This window comes from Hylobates moloch, unplaced genomic scaffold (assembly GCF_009828535.3).
Source record: "Hylobates moloch isolate HMO894 unplaced genomic scaffold, HMol_V3 SCAFFOLD_13, whole genome shotgun sequence".
Lineage (NCBI taxonomy): Eukaryota > Metazoa > Chordata > Mammalia > Primates > Hylobatidae > Hylobates > Hylobates moloch.
The window spans coordinates 102206548-102223981 of NW_026652288.1; positions in this window are offsets into that span (position 1 = coordinate 102206548).

A 17434-nucleotide genomic window follows, 5' to 3' on the forward strand; every position below is an offset into this window, starting at 1 on the left:
AGCTCCAGCTGGCCGCAGGCCAGTGCCCCTCTGGGATGAAGCTTTCAGAGGAAGGAGCAGGCAGCAACCTTTGCTGTTCTGCAGCCTCCACCGGTGATACCCAGGCAAACAGGGTCTGCAGTGGACCTCCAGTAAACTGCAACAGACCTGAAGAAGAGGAGGCCTGACTGTTAGAAGAAAAACTAACAAACAGAAAGCAACAACATCAATATAATGGACGCCCCCCTGCCCCCCAACAAAACCCCATCCAAAGATCAACAGCCTCAAAGATCAAAGGTAGATAAATCCACGAAGATAAGGAAAAACCAGTGCAAAAATGCTGAAAATTCCAAAAACCAGAATGCCTCTTCTCCAAATGATCGCAACTCCTCTCCAGCAAGGGCACAAAACTGAACACAGAATGAGATTGATAAATTGACAGAAGTAGGCTTCAGAAGGTGGATTAAAAACAAACTCCTCTGAGCTAAGGGAGCATGTTCTAACCCAATGCAAGGAAGCTAAGAACATTAATAAAAGGTTACAAGAACTGCTAACTAGAATAACCAGTTTAGAGAGGAACATAAATGACCTGATGGAGCTGAAAAACACAGCACAAGAACTTCGTGAAGCATACACAAGTATCAAGAGCCAAACCGATCAAGCAGAAGAAAGGATATTGATATTGAAGATCAACTTACTGAAATAAGGCATGAAGACAAGATTAGAGAAAAAAAGAATGAAAAGGAAAGAACAAAGCCTCCAAGAAATATGGGCCTATGTGAAAAGACCAAAACTATGATAGATTGGTATACCTGAAAGTGATGGGGAGAACGGAACCAAGTTGGAAAACACACTTGAGGATATTATCCAAGGAGAACTTCCCCAACCTAGCAAGACAGGCCAACATTCAAATTCAGGAAATACAGAGACCACCACGAAGATACTCCTTGAGAAGAGCAACCCCAAGATGCGTAATTATCAGATTCACCAAGGTTGAAATGAAGGAAAAAATGTTAAGGGCAGCCAGAGAGAAAGGTCAGGTTACCCACAAAGGGAAGCCCATCAGACTAACAGCTGATCTCTCAGCAGAAACCCTACAAGTCAGAAGAGAGCGGGGGCCAATATTCAACATTTTTAAAGAAAAGAATTTTCAACCCAGAATTTCATATCCAGCCAAACTAAGCTTCATAAGCAAAGGAGAAATAAAATCCTTTCCAGCCTAGCAAATGCTGGGGGATTTTTTTCACCAGCAGGCCTGCCTTGCAAGAGCTCCTGAAGGAAGCACTAAATATGGAAAGGAAAAACTGGTGCCAACCACTGCAAAAACACACCAAAATATAAAGACCAACGACACTATGAAGAAACTGCATCAACTAATGTGCAAAATAACCAGCTAGCATCATGATGACAGAATCGCATTCACACACAAAAATATTAACCTTAAATGTAAACGGGATAAATGCCTCAATTAAAAAACACAAACTGGCAAAGTGGATAAAGAGTCAAGATCCATCAGTGTGCTGTATTCAGAAGATCCATCTCATATGCAAGGACACATATAGGCTCAAAATAAAGGGATGGAGGAATATTTACCAAGAAAATGGAAAGCAAAAAAAGCAGGGGTTGCAATCCTAGTCTCTGATAAAACAGACTTTAAACCAACAAAGATCAAAAAAGACAAAGAAGGGCCGGGTGCGGTGGCTCACGCTTGTAATCCCAGCACTTTGGGAGGCCGAGGTGGGCGGATCACGAGGTCAGGAGATCGAGACCACGATGAAACCCTGTCTCTACTAAAAATACAAAAAAATTAGCTGGGCGTGGTGGCGGGCGCCTGTAGTCCCAGCTACTCGGAGAGGCTGAGGCAGGAGAATGGCATGAACCCGGGAGGCAGAGCTTGCAGTGAGCCGAGATTGCGCCACTGCACTCCAGCCTGGGCGACAGAGCGAGACTCCGTCTCAAAAAAAAAAAAAAAAGACAAAGAAGGGCATTACATAACGGTAAAGGGATCAATGCAACAAGAAAAGCTAACCTAAATACATATGCATCCAATACAGGAGCACCCAGATTCATGAAACAAGTTCTTACAGACCTACAAAGATACTTAGAATCCCACACAATAATAATGGGAGAATTTAATACCCCACTGTCAATATTAGACAGTTCAATGAGACAGAAAATTAACATGGGTGTTCAGTACGTGAACTCAGCTCTGGACCAAGCAGACCTAATCGACATCTACAGAACTCTCCACCCCAAATCAACAGAATATACATTCTTCTTAGCACCACATAGCATGTATTCATAAATCGACCACCTAATTGGAAGTAAAGCACTTCTCGACAAATGCAAAAGAAAAATCATAACAGTCTCTCACACCACAGTGCAATCAAATTAGAACTCAGGATTAAGAAACTCACTCAAAACTGCACAACTACATGGAAATTGAACAGCCTGCTCCTGAATGGCTACTGGGTAAATAAGGAAATTAAGGCAGAAACAAATAAGTTATTTGAAACCAATGAGAACAAAGAGACAACGTACCAGAATCTCTGGCACACAGCTAAAGCAATGTTAAGAGCGAAATTTATAGCACTAACTGTCCACAATAGAAAGTGGGAAAGATCTAAAATTGACATCCTAACATCACAATTAAAAGAACTAGAGAAGCAAGAGCAAACAAATTCAAAAGCTAGCAGACGACGAGAAGTAATGAAGATCAGAGCAGAACTGAAGGAGATAGAGACACATAAAACCCTTCAAAAAATCAATGAATCCAGGAGCTGTTGTTTTGAAAGGAGTCACTAAATAGAAGGACCACTAGCTAGACTAATAAAGAAGAAAAAAAAAGAATCAAATAGACACCATAAAAATGATAAAGGGGATATCACCACTGATCCCACAGAAATACAAACTACCATCAGAGAATACTATAAACACCTCCACGCAAATAAACTAGAAAATTTAGGAGAAATGGATAAATTCCTGGACACATACAACTTTGCAAGACTAAACCAGGAAGAAGTCGAATCTCTGAATAGACAAATCACAAGTTCTGAAATTGAGGCAATAATTAATAGCCTACCAAGCAAAAAAAGCCCAAGACCAGATGGATTCACAGCCGAATTCTATCAGAGGCACAAAGAGGAGCTGATACCATTCCTTCTGAAACTACTCCAAACAACAGAAAAAGAAGGACTCCTCCCTAACTCATTCCATGAGGCCAGCATCATCCTGATATCAAAACCTGGCAGAGACACAATAAAAAAGAAAATTTCAGGCCAATATCCCTCATGATCATCAATGCAAAAATCCTCAATAAAATACTGGCAAACCAAATCCAGCAGCACATCAAAAAGCTTATCCACCACGATCAAGAAAGCTTCATCCCTGGGATGCAAGGCTGGTTCAACATATGCAAATCAATAAACATAATCCATCACATAAACAGAACCAATGACAAAAAACACATCATTATCTCAAAAGATGCAGAAAAGGCCTTTAATATAATTCAACATCCCTTCATGCTAAAAACTCTTGGGCCAGCACGGTGGCTCACATATGTAATCCCAACACTTTGGGAGGCCAGGCAGGCAGATCACGAGGTCAGGAGACTGAGACCATCCTGGCCAACATGGTGAAACCCCATCTCTACTAAAAAATACAAAAATTAGTTGGATGTGGTCGCATGCGCTTGTAGTCTTAGCTACTCAGGAGGCTGAGGCAGGAGAATCACTTGAACCTGGGAGGCAGAGGTTGCAGTGAGCCAAGATCGCACCACTGCACTCCAGCCTGGTAACAGAACAAGACTCTGTGAAAAAAAACAAAAAACAAACAAACAAAAAAAACCAAAAAAATCTCAATAAACTAGGCATTGATGGAACATATCTCAAAATAATAAGAGCTATTTGTGACAAACCCATAGCCAATATCATACTGAATGGGCAAAAGTTGGAAGCATTCCCTTTAAAAACTGGCACAAGACAAGGATGCCCTCTCTCACCTCTCCTATGCAACATAGTATTGGAAGTTCTGGCCAGGGCAATCAGGCAAGAGAAAGAAATAAAGGTATTCAGATAGAAAGACAGGAAGTCAAATTGTCTCTGTTTGCAGATGACATGATTGTATATTTAGAAAACCCCATCGTTTCAGCCCAAAAACTTCTTAAGCTGATAAGCAACTTCAGCAAAGTCTCAGGATACAAGATCAATGTGCAAAAATCAAAAGCATTCCTAAACGTCAATAATAGACAAACAGAGCCAAATCATGAGTGAACTCCCATTCACAATTGCTACAAAGGGAATAAAATACCTAGGAATAAAACTTACAAGGGATATGAAGGACCTCTTCAAGGAGAACTACAGACCACTGCTCAAGGAAATAAGAGAGGACACAAACAAATGGGAAAAAATTCCATGCTCACGGATAGGAAGAATCAATATCGTGAAAATGGCCATACTGCCCAAAGTATAGATTCGATGCTATTCCCATCGAGCTACCAGTAACTTTCTTCACAGAATTAGAAAAAACCTACTTTAAATTTCATATGAAACCAGAAAAGAGCCCACATAGCCAAGACAATCCTAAGGAAAAAGAACAAAGATGGAGGCATCACGCTATCTGACTTCAAACTATACTACAAGGGTACAGTAATCAAAACGGCATGCTGCTGGTACCAAAACAGATATATAGACCAAGGGAACAGAACAGAGACCTCAGCAATAACACCACACATCTACAACCACCTGGTCTTCAACAAACCTGACAAAAACATGCAATGGGGAAAGGATTCTCCATTTAATAAATGGTGTTGGGAAAACTGGCTAGCCATATTCAGAAAACAGAAACTGGACCCCTTCCTAACACCTTATACAAAAATTAACTCAAGATGGATTAAAAACTTAAGTGTAAAACCCAAAACCATAAAAACCCCAGAAGAAAACCTAGGCAATACCATTTAGGACATAGGCATGGGCAAAGACTTCATGACTAAAACACCAATAGCAATTGAAACAAAAGTCAAAATTGACAAATGGGATCTAATCGAACTAAAGAGCTTCAGCAAAGCGAAAGAAACTATCATCAGAGTGAACAGGCAACTACAGATTGGGAGAAAATTTCTGCAAGCACAAGCTACTCATCTGACAAAGGTCTAATATCCAGAATCTACAAGGAATTTAAATTTACAAGAAAAAAACAAACAACCCCATCAAAAAGTGGGTGAAGGATATGAACAGACACTTCTCAAAAGAAGACATTTATGCAGCCAACAAACATATGAAAAAAAGCTCATCATCACTGGTCGTTAGAGAAATGCAAATCAAAACCACAATGAGATACCATCTTACGCAAGTTAGAAGGCGATTATTAAAACGTCAGGAACCAACAGATGCTGGTGAGGATGTGGAGAAATAGGAACGCTTTTACACTGTTGGTGGGAGTGTAAATTAGTTCAACCATTGTGGAAGACAGTCTGGTGATTCCTCAAGGATCTAGAACCAGAAATATCATTTGACCCAGCAATCCAATTACTGGGTATATACCCAAAGGATTTATAAATCATTCTACTATAAAGACACATGCACACGTATGTTTATTGAAGCACTATTTACAATAGCAAAGACTTGGAACCAATCCTGATGCCCATCGATGATAGACTTGATAAAGAAAATGCAGTACATATGCACCATAGAATACTATGCAGCCATAAAAAAAAGAATGAGTTCATATCCTTTGCAGGGACATGGATGAAGCTGGAAGCCATCATTCTCAGCAAACTAACACAGGAACAGAAAACCAAACACCACATGTCCTCACTCATAAGTGGGAGTTGAACAATGAGAACACATGGACACAGGGAGGGGAATGTCACACACCGGGGCCTGTCGGGGGGTTGGGGGCAAGGGGAAGGAGAGCATTAGGGCAAATACCTAATACATTCAGGCTTAAAACCTAGATGATGGGTTGACAGGTGCAGCAAACCACCATGGCACATGTATACCTATGTAACAAACCTGCACGTTCTGCACATGTATCCCAGAACTTAAAGTAAAATTTTTTTAAAAGTTAAATAGTAAAATTTGCTTGTAAGCCAGATGTAAATGGCAAGATGGCACCTAAAAAGACTTTAATAATTCAATTTGTCAATTGCCAAGAAATAAATCAATTATATTTTCATCTTAATTTGTGTCACTTCTGGGTTTTTTGTCCTTCAGGCCTAGCTTTTTCTCCTCTCAGTTTTTTCCTTCTCTTTGTTAAGAATTTCGATATAGATATATAAACATTGTATAATAATTTTATGCAGCAAAAAATTATTGAATCATAGAATATTAGAGCCAGAATGAATTTTATTTACCATCTGGTATGATTCAATCAGGCTATAGGGACAAATTGTGATCCATAGAGTAAAGATCACACAGCAAGTTAATGTTCTTCCATCCACAAAGAATTCCACAGAGAACACCGATCTCCAAGTCAAGAAAACATAGTAATATTGTTAATTACTATAAACCAATCTTCATTCTTGCCTAAGTTCATCCATCTAGAAAAGACATGAGAATGAATTGGATGATTTCAAAGATAACTTTTACCTCTAATATAACTTTTCCTAATTTTTTCACCCCTAAAGAGATATGCAACTATTTCACACACAGACTCACATTCATATCTTTATGTCTTCGTATGTTTGAATGTTCATATCTGCCATTCTGAGTTAACTGAACAGTCAAAATTACATATTTATTGACACATAGGGAATTACTGGTAGACTAGCTTTCATAACCCTCAACTGCAGACTGAAGCACATTCTGTAGAGACCATGGATATTATGTGGTATCACTTTCTGGTAACATAGAATTTCAGTCTAGCTCCATTAGACACTGTTAGTAACCAGACACAACATAATAATAGAAAGCTGTGTTAGTTAGATTTTGTTTTATATAAATACAAAAATTCCAGCTAGCTTAAGCAAAATGGGAATACATTGGGATAATATGGAAATATTTTATAAAATATTTGAATAGCAAAGCCATAGCAACCTTTGGGAACAGCTGGAATCGGGGACTTGAGAGTCTTCAGGATTCCCGCCCCCCTGGCCCCCACCTCTCTTCTCTGCTTCTCTCTAGGAATGGCTTCATTCTACTCTTACTATAACAGTCCTCTCTACACTTCGGGAGACATAGCTGCCAACACCAATGATGTTTTACATGCTAACCTTACAGCCTACCAAGAGATTCCAACACAGTTCTTAGCTCGAAGATCAGAAATCTCAGAGAGAAGTTACTCTAACCTAGCTTGAGTTAAGTGTGTCCATTCCTGAACCAAACAACTGGGGTCAATGGTTATGATCATGTGTCACTAATGTAATAATTCTCTTGATAAGTAAATTGATGAGGAAAGGAGCCCTCAGCAGACCATCTGTAAGTTTTCACTACATCAGTAAATTCTGGGTTCTGTGCATATAACACTGGTATTTGCAATCAAGGGGAATGTTATTTTCCAGAGTGTTAGAATCATTGAAAGATTATAGTGAGCTTGGGATAACACTGAAGTGGTCAAATTGACAGCCTAGTTGGAAGTTTGACTCCAAACACGTTTCTACTCATATTTCATATGCCCATATGCTATGGAGACTATCATCAATTTAGCCTTTTCTACGATATATTCAGTGTATTGTAATCCCTGCATTGGAGCAATACATTTTTAATTTGTAATGATTGACGGTGGTGGAAAAATTCCTAAGTACATATTTCATATACTCCTTCACAGTTTACCTAAGCTTTCTCTTACCTTTTTCAACTCATTTCCCCTACCCAACTGGAGGTAAACCAGCAACCCATGACAACAGGAGGGTATGTGCTTGTTACTGTTACCTAAACAGCCACACTCTCCAATAATACCTAACCCTTTTCCTGAGTTGTGTGGGGTAGAGTAGCCACCAACTAACAGTTGGAATAGCGTGCAGAGGAGATGAGAAGACTAACACTGGCACCAAGAATCACAACAATATTTTTTCCCTGGAGGTAGAGTCTTGAGACAGGTGGTTGACGTCATGAGTATTTATCAGTTGTTTTGAATTAACATAAACAAAACATGAAATTGGTTTTACATTCCTGGAAATACAATAAACTTATTAATGAGATTTTCTGTGACTTTTTATCATAAAAAGAGAGAGCATTATGTTGCTGAATTTTCAATAATATGTTGAGATAACTTAGATTTCTTAATATCAGTTGTAAAAAATTAATATTTGATCTTGTGTTTTAATTAGTTAGAGACATTTCTTTTACTTGTAAAATGACTGTTTACTGAGAAGAGCATTTTATATGTGTTCTCATTTTAAGAGAAACTATAGTGTTGATACTGGTTGAGTTAATTAAAGCAAAATTGGTGAGGTCATAGCAGGTTAATTATCACAGTTTCTAAGCATGTACAACCTCCCATAGTGAACAGTTTATAACTTTAGATAGTCTTCTATAAAAAAACATTTTTCTCAAGTGCATGTAATTATAATAAATATAATTTCAAGGATATAAGCCAACAACTCTTGGAACTGCAATTAAAATAAAAATTTTAACATGATAGGAAGGTATATCTCCCCTTTTGGTTAACTAATTGAGATATAAACTCCATTTCCTTAATAATTAGATGCAAGTAAGTACAGATTTACTTACATTTTGTGGTAAATGAAGATATGCAAATATTTATTAACCTTTTCCTTTGTCAATTTAAAAATAAGCTAGTAATTACTCTACCTGCTATTCTCAAAAGCACTTGTGTCAACAGCTTATCAGGCTCTCAAGGTTCCTGCTTTAAAAAACAAAACAAAACAAAACAATACAAAATACCTTATAGCCTCAGACTTCAATTTTCATTTTAATCAGGGCTAAATCAAAGATAGTTTAAGGTTTATAATAATTTATTTCTACAGAACTATACAATGACAGAAATTTTAGAGAAAATCTAGCCCACATCCCTTAATTTTATAGACAAGAAAAGCAATGCTGAAAAAAATCCACCAAAAATAACTGAGCAAATTAGCACGAGAGTTAGACTTGAAAACTCAGGACTTTCCTGATTTCCAGACCTCTGACTACTGATTTGCCCCAACTTCTTTTAAAGTCACGTTTCCAACTAGGCAAAAGAGAGCTGAGGGGAATAGGCACCTATTATTTTCATCAGAATATGTGGAACTCATTGGTTGCCAGATTTTTTAAAAGAACATATAAGTGCTGTTCTCAAAGAGAATGTAACCTAACAGTGGAATCCGGGTAAATACATATGAAAGATAAAATGCAGTAAAGAAACAGCAGGAAACAGTGGTGCACTTATCTAAAATAAATATAATCCTAAGAATTACATTTATATAAGCATCACCAATTTGTAACCCTTCTCAAAAATGAAAGACTGTTTTTTCTTTTTCTTTTTCTTTTTTCTTTTTTTTTTTGAGATGGAGTTTCACTCTTGTTGCCCAGGCTGGAGTGCAATGGTGCGATCTCGGCTCACTGCAACCTCTGCCTCCCGGGTTCAAGCGATTCTCTTGCCTCAGCCTCCCGAGTAGCTGGGATTACAGGCGCCGGCCACCATGCCCAGGTAATTTTTTGTATTTCTAGTAGAGACGGGGGTTTCACCATGTTGGCCAGGCTGGTCTTGAACTCTGACCTCAGGTGATCTACCTGCCTTGGCCTCCCAAAGTGCTGGGATCACAGGCGTGAGCCACTGCACCCGGCTGAAAGAGTGTTTTAATAAATACAACACACAGAAAAGGACAGATATATCTGACGCAATATAGAAGGAAATGGATGTGAGATGTGAGTGGTTCTGAGGACAAGCTAGAGAAAACAGTCTGGCTCACCATCATTTGGGAAATATTGTTGTGGTCCTATAGTGAGGGACTGTGTTGAAGAAACAATGTGACAGTGTGACATGTTTAGCATGTCTTTGATATGTAATTTGAACTGCATTTATAAAAATCACTTAAAATTATTTTATTTTAAGTGTAGCAGGAGGTAAAATTTTTGATGTTCTTACTTTTCAGGGCTTGGTCTTTTTTTTTCTATGGTAAGTAACAATACTAATATTTTCTGATATTTTCAACCCTTGTTGCTTTCATGTGTCATAATTAGCACCATGGTTTGTACAGATCTTAAATTGCCTGACTTTTATATGCATGGGGCTTAAGAGAGTGGTATATACGCCCATCAAGAGTTATATCAGGCCTGAGTGATGTCTGGATATCAGCAAAGACATTATTATTAAAACTAGGAAGAAAAGCAAAAAGAAAACAAACGAGGAAAATTCCATATATGTAGATGCATCTAGGCAATAAAGATTTTCATCTTCAGTTAACATCAAGTTCTTTGTAATGAATGGGGGATTATAACTCTTGACTGTTCGTCTGCATAATTTATCCCACTTTAATATCAAACTTTAATATTTCTAATATGTCTTAGCAATAATTGTTACCACAATTGATAATTTAACTACTGTCCTGGAAGCCAGTGCAAAAAGGAAATTCAATGGGTTGCCGAGTTCACAGTGGGTGATAAAACAAATTCATGTCAGATCACACTAAGTCCATTGAGACAGCAAGATATTCAAAACGGTTCCTATCACATGCAATTTGGATATTTAAATAAACAATATCTATAACACTAAAAATGCAGCAGATTTATAATCTTTTACATAAGCCAAATGTTTAAGAATTAAATCATAAGACCTGAAGGCAGCTCTATAGGAAGCCAAAAAAAAAAAAGTCAAGGCAAGTGTCCTAACTTGTCTTAAAGACTTAGAACATGTTCTTTTTTTAGGCTGGGGTACAGTGGTGAATGTGCACATCATGGTACTTTACAGTAAGCAATAATATTTGCATGACAGAAAACAGAAGGTTATTTTGGACACTCCATAAATCCTTTGGCGAAAAAAGTTTGCTTTTCTTTTTAATGTATAATTATAAGTAAAATAAAACATTAGGAAAAATATTAAATATTAGAAGTGATAAAATTTCTAAATAAAATATTTTCAAAAATTTGTGGCTGGGCATGGTGGCTCATGTCTGTAATCCTAGCACTTTGGGAGGCACAGCTGGGAGGATCACTTGAGGCCAGGGGTTTGACACTAGCCTGGGCAACATCGTGAGATCCCATTTCTACAAAATAAAAAAATTACAAAAAAATTGATAAGAGAGTTAAAGTTTTGTCAATGAACACAAAATTTTTAATTCAGATTTTATGATTCACATAAAATTCCTGACAAGACTTTCTAATGATGAGCTCTCCAATTCCTGATAGTCATCATTGATGAGAAACCATTCCCAAGAGTAGGTGATAAAGCCACTGTTTTTTTATAACCATCTAAATATTTAAAACACAGATGCCCATCGACTTATAATGGGGCTACATCCTGATAAATGCATCATAGGCCAAAAAATAACAAAAATGCACTTAGCACCCCTGTACAGCTATCATGAAGTTGAAGAATCCTGTTGAAACATTGTAAGTCGGGGACTATTTGTAGTTCAAATTACATTTAAACAATCTAACAACTTTATCCTAACTTTCATTAACAAATGAAACAGTACATTTTCCTATGATTTGTAAGTAGGTTTCAATGCAAAACACTTTTTTATATTAAGTATTTCAAAACGGTGATAATACCTTAACTTGTATTATCTGAACATATTCTGCAAATGTTACTTGCATTGTTATAGCAGTCACGCTGGAGGTAGCTCAGACTCCAGTAAAAGGGTAAATCAGTCACAAAAAAGTATCAGATATTAGGGCTGATGGGTTTGAGAACTCTACCACAAGAGCCCCACAGTCAGCCTCCTACAAACCCTAACTGGCTGCACTTTGGATATTCTGCCATGCCTTTTGATCAACTGGAACATGAATGTCTTCACCATTGTGTACCTCTTGCCTAAAATGGGCAGCTGCACTCAGCAATTGGCAGCTGAGGTGGAAATCCAGGTGGAGAAGCATCTCCTTGAACAAGACCTCAGAGTTGCCAAAGCAGAGAATGTGAGTTTTCATTCTTCAAATTTGTGGGTACCATGGAGCATACCCTCAGATTCTTCTCTAATCATGCTGCTTTCTAAGGAGTCTCAGATGAGACTATTTATGACCTGAGGCAAGTGGCTTAGGAGCCTTATTTGCAGCAGAGCGTGCTTGCCACTCCAAGCACAGAATTGTTCAGTTCCTCAAAGTACAAGCATTAGACTGTACAATAGCACACTGGTTGGAAAACTTTGCTTTAGAGAATACAGTGACTTGTCAGCACATCTCTATAACTTTCTTTCACAAGTATCAGTGGTCTCAAATTTGTTTAGGCAAGAGCCAGAGCAGCAAACTCAGGGATAATAATCCTCATAAATGCCTTTGGTTTCATATAGTCCAGTCAATTGATTAATGGGTTCATCTAATTATTATTGTCTATTCTGGGCCAGACACTAATGTTAGTCTAAAAATGTTTCAAGTTGAATTGGGAAGAGGTTCTGGGGTCCCTTCCTCAGGCACTGGCAGTCTAGGGTCTTAACTTGAGAATAAAACAGTGTTATTACTCCTGCCCCACATCACATCAAATATTAGACAAGCTAATCAGTGATCAACTGCACTAATTTTTTCATAGGATGTGTGCTACCGCTCCCCTAATTGATTTGTAAGGTTTATGCTTGTCTGGATATTTTTTTATTCATTGATGCTGAGTGAAGGGGAAGGATAAAGGTGCCAAGATGTCTAAAAATTCTGGATCCTTTAGAATTTAAGTCCAGAGAGTCTGGAGATGCCTAGAGCTCACGATGAGGACCCAAGGGGAATGATGAGCAAAGGTTAAATGATACGTTGACATATTTTATCTTTCCAGTAAAGTCCTTTCTCCCTATCCCATGTCCTTACCTTGCGATGTTGCAGCAGAGAAAGGGCTCGTATTTCATATCTCCCTTGGGGACTTCTGGTTTTAACCAGATGATAAAACTTCTCCATTTTCTGCAAAACAAATTATTCTCCATTCTCTTAAGGAAGAACCCAAAAGAGCCATGGAAATAAGGACTATTGATGAAGAGGGCTCATGGACTTTGTCCTCCGAGTATATTAATAGAGATGTGTGCTTAGAGGGGAGACACACACAGATGGCAAAGTTGACTGCCTTGTCTTCCCCACTTCCTCACAGGGACATTACAATACAGCTCAGCTGAACAGCTCACCATTGCCAAGCCGTGCAGTACATATACTAATGTCTCCCTGTTCTTTCTCTGGCAACTCATTCTCTAAGACCTGCCATGAATGTCATCCACATATGAAGTCCTCCCCATTGTTACCTCCACCATCTGTCACCTCCCCACTCCCACAGTCACTGTTTTGGAATTCCCACAGCACCTTTTGCTTATCTTCATTGCACTTAGTTCATGGTACTTGTTTACATGTCTTAATACTACATGGGGCAGAGACCTCATTACATCCCTCAAGGATCTGTCCCAAATTAAGGACTGAGGAAACATTTGATAAGAAAGTAAATATTACCTTCTCTCTGTATTTAACTTCCAGCTCACATCTGCCTCCAGAACATAGCTGTATACACTTTTATCTTTTCTTGATCCTGACACTTCCACTCTTGTCTTCTGGTCTTCCTCTCAGTCTGGAGCTTTCCTCAATTCCAGGACTTCTGTGACTCCTCAGTAACTGCCAAGTAGACAGCAACTGCTGCTCTGCTGCCCCCAAGAGGACCATGGCCAACACAGACATTGTGTGGTTGGTGATATCATAAACCTCACTGGAGAAGCATTCAGGCAGTAATACATGGACTAGGAGAACAGAATGATGTTTGTCTCCGGGAACAGTTGTAGGCAATGGATGTAATAGTAGGTTAAGCCTCAGGGTTGAAACCGTCTCTGCTCATGGAGTTAATGTCTAAGCCTCTCAGACTCTGTAGAAGGTATTGAAATAAATTAATGTCCATTTGGGCTTCCTTACTATCTGGACATTTCCCTTCTGCTTAGTCTTCAACATTTTCAAATAATTTCTCCAAATGCTTGATCAAGAGGCATAAATGAGAAAACACTAGATTAGTCTTTCAATCTTCCTAAGACATTTATTTCTTTTTCTTTTCCTGTTAGCCTAGAAAAGCACAATGAATTTATATAGAAGATTTTTAATTGTTTATCCTTTCTAAAAATGTTCTCCACCGGACAATGCCTATAAAGTGCTCTCAAAGTCTCTAATGAAAGACACTACTGTACATATCCATCAACAGCAAATAGTTAAATCGTGGTATGTTTACGTAATGGAGTATCAGACAGCATTGGAAGTTAACAAACTACAGCTTCCTGAAACGCCATAGTGAATCTCACAAATATAAAATTGAGTGAGAGAAACCAAACATGAAATACTGATTCCATTTATGCAAAATGTTAAAACACAGTCAAACTAAACTATATCATCTAAAAATGCAGAGGGCTGTGGAAAAAGACATAAAGAAAAGAAAAAGAAGAGATTATCATAAAATTTGACATAGTTACATTTATTAGGGGAAAAGAAGGTTGGAATTGGGAAGAAGCACAGGTGGGTTCTGAGGGTGCTGGAAAGGTTCTGTTTCTTGACCTCGGTGGTGGTTAAATGGGTGTTCACATTTACAAAAATCTGTTAAAATGAAGCGGCATATTTACATTTGTATATATTTTACTTAATGGCATATTTCACAATAAAGACTGTCTGAAAACACTATATAGGAAGTGTATTTTCATTATCTGCCCAAAACTGTATGCTTATTCTTGGGAGTATTATCTCACTCACTTAAAGACTATAATCTCGAAGGTCTAAAATAATTCTATAGTTCCCCTTTCATTATGAAATACAAAATAGAAGAGAAAATTATATCTCAGTAATTTTCCTTACTATTCTCATTTCACAGTCTATACTTTCTCTTTCTTATTCAACATAAATTACAGTTGGTTCTGAATAACAAATTGGTATAAAACTGAGCAAAGGTGGAAAGTTAGCAAGATAAGATGAGATGTCTTCATAAAGAAGCAACTTCTGTAATTTCTGCCAGTCCCCAAATACTGAGTTGGAAGGCTGTCACATAGCTCTTTCAAGCTCATCTTTATAAAGTAACACTAGGAACCACTGTCGGGCATAGAAGAAGAAAAGAATTATCTAGTTATAAGATAATTGAAAAGGAAATTTAGACACCAAGCAACCAGATCAGCACTATCTGTAGTAGCAGCTATGTAAACTAAAAGCTACCTTCTTCATAGCTCTTAAAAGATATTCAAAGTAACACTGCCTTTAGCATCTGTAAAGTTTCTTTAAACTATTCTAACACTAACCCAGTGAATCACTGGCATTAATAGTATTGCATAATATCCCTTGGGAAGGCTGGGTTGGGATAGAGATACGATTGAAAAATGCTGCTTTAGAAGTTATGACGGGGACTCAAATAGAAAGCTAATCAATAATTCATCTGAAGATTATAGCACTCATCCTACCAGAATTAGTTTAAGTAGTGATAATATCTAACGAAAGATTTGTCGAAAGAACTTAAACTCAGGTTATTTTGCCAGTTTAACCATTATTTAACATTGGAATATTTGCCAGTTTAATCCATTAAAATAAATTCCTGAGAAGCTGAGAAGCAAAGAATATGTCTTACCTCAGTGTCCCCAGTACTGCGCAGTGTTGACACATGATGTTTATTAAACAACTGAATTAAGTAGATGGTTTTGTCTCTCTCATGTCCTAAAAAAAACTATTAAAAACTCTTTTTAAAAATGCAAATGCAAGCCTCCCACAACATGGCATCAGTCCTAGTTGGTTTTAATAGAAATTCCTTTAAATAATCAAGACACAGATAATTCTTAACATTTAAATCTTTAAAATTAATTTTTGATGGCCATCTTTTCAGTTAAATTCACAAAGCCAGCCTTACCTTGATACTAATTTTTCTTCTTTGAGACAGGGTCTCGCTTTGTCACCCAGGCGAGGGTGCAGTGGCACAATCACAGATTGCTGCAGCCTCGACCTCCTGGGCTCAAGTGATCCTGCCACCTCAGCCTCCCCAGTAGGTGGGACTACAGGTGCACACCACAATGCCCAGCTAATTTTTGTATTTTTTTGTAGAGTCGGGGTTTCACCATGAAGCCCAGGCTGATCTCAAACTTCTGGGCTCAAAAGAGCTACACCCCTCAGCCTCCCAAAATGCTGGGATTACAGGCATGAGCCACCATTCCCAGTCTATACTAAATTTTTTCTATAGCTGTTTAACTATTGAGAAAATATATAATGGAATGAGAGTGGAAACCACATTTGCAGTAATGGGAATCATGAAGAAAACTAGAACATCTACTGATACACTGACACGAAATGAATTCATGTTTCTGAAAGGGACCTCAATGGTATAAAAATATCAAGTAATCAATTTAACAAAATAACTCAAAAATATCTGGAATAGCTAAAATAAATTTAGGAGAAATATAGAAGAGATGAGATAAACTTATTATTTCATACAATAAAACATATATTCGACACAATAATTAAACTACTATGGATTTGAAGCAGAAACAGAATGACAGATGATTACAGATGCTACAGAAAGTCTATATTAGAATTCAGTACATTCTGTAGCATTGCATACCAGTGGAGAGAGGACAGACATAAACAAATAGTTGGGGGAAAAACTGGCTAACCATTTATAAAAATAAATTAGACATCTAAGTTAAACCTTACACAAAAACAAACTCCAGTAGGATTAAGGAATTAAATACTTTTAAGATGTACGAAATGAAACAAAAACATATGAATATTTATAAAATCAAAGGCATTTCTAAGAGTAGTTTTAAAATCAGTAATCACAAATGAAAACAATTGGGTAATTTTTATATTAAAAAAACTCAATACATTTCTACATGAAAAGACAAGATGTGAGTAAAGATGGAGAAGTAAAATGATCTTTGCTCACTTCTTTTAGTCATTAATTGAAAACAACAATTGAAGTGAAAATAAACAAAACTTATTTCTTCAAGACAAAACTAGGAAACACCCCTGCCCCTAAGTCATATATACCTGAAGAAAAGCTGTCGAGGGTGGTGAAAATTGGACCAGGGGAAGGTGGGTGGGGAGGGACCACACCCACTACAGATCTCCAGTAGCAGCAGCTGGCTTCAGTTGCCTCCAAAATATTAGGCACATTAAGAAGGGCAAAAGCAATGACCTTGTGTTTGGAGATGAGGAAGCAGCACCTGGGAGCTTCAATGAGCTGCTTTTAACAGCAGAGAGAAGCCAAAGAATTGAGGACAAATGAGGAAAGGAGCAAGAGAAAGCAAGCTTCTGAGATGCCACATCTGCTACCAAGTGGAAGGATGGAGAAAAGCTGTGACGGCCAGAAAGCTCTGCGGTTGCTATTTTTCTTAGCCAACATAAATAGGACTTAACCCCTTACAATCACAAACCCTGCTTCGTGTGGGACTTCA